The 256-nt window shown below is 36.3% G+C and overlaps 1 pseudogene; it reads right to left on the bottom strand.

The window, feature by feature from the left end:
* Positions 1-256, bottom strand: part of LOC107704369 (1-phosphatidylinositol 4,5-bisphosphate phosphodiesterase beta-4-like) — a 56,681-nt pseudogene that overhangs the window by 5,223 nt on the left and 51,202 nt on the right.

Genomic DNA, 256 nt, shown 5'->3' on the forward strand with positions numbered 1-256 from the left:
GCTTATCCTATGATATAAATATGAGACAAAAACTCATACAGGAGCATTTTTGCCCCAGTATCTTGAATTTTAGGGCATAACTGCATTTATGGAGTAGTTGCCCTGCATCGTATTTGTCAACTGTATGAAACGTAAGATGACGTACAGGTCTGGGGGCGGGGCCAGTGTGTTAACTTTTTTTTTTAAACAATTTTCAAAAATCATGTTTTTTCATTGTGCATTCCAATTAATCTCAATCAAACTGCAGTTGGGTTAT

This window comes from Sinocyclocheilus anshuiensis, unplaced genomic scaffold (genome assembly GCF_001515605.1).
Source record: "Sinocyclocheilus anshuiensis isolate Anshui unplaced genomic scaffold, SAMN03320099.WGS_v1.1 scaffold1115, whole genome shotgun sequence".
In the NCBI taxonomy this organism is placed as follows: Eukaryota; Metazoa; Chordata; class Actinopteri; order Cypriniformes; family Cyprinidae; genus Sinocyclocheilus; species Sinocyclocheilus anshuiensis.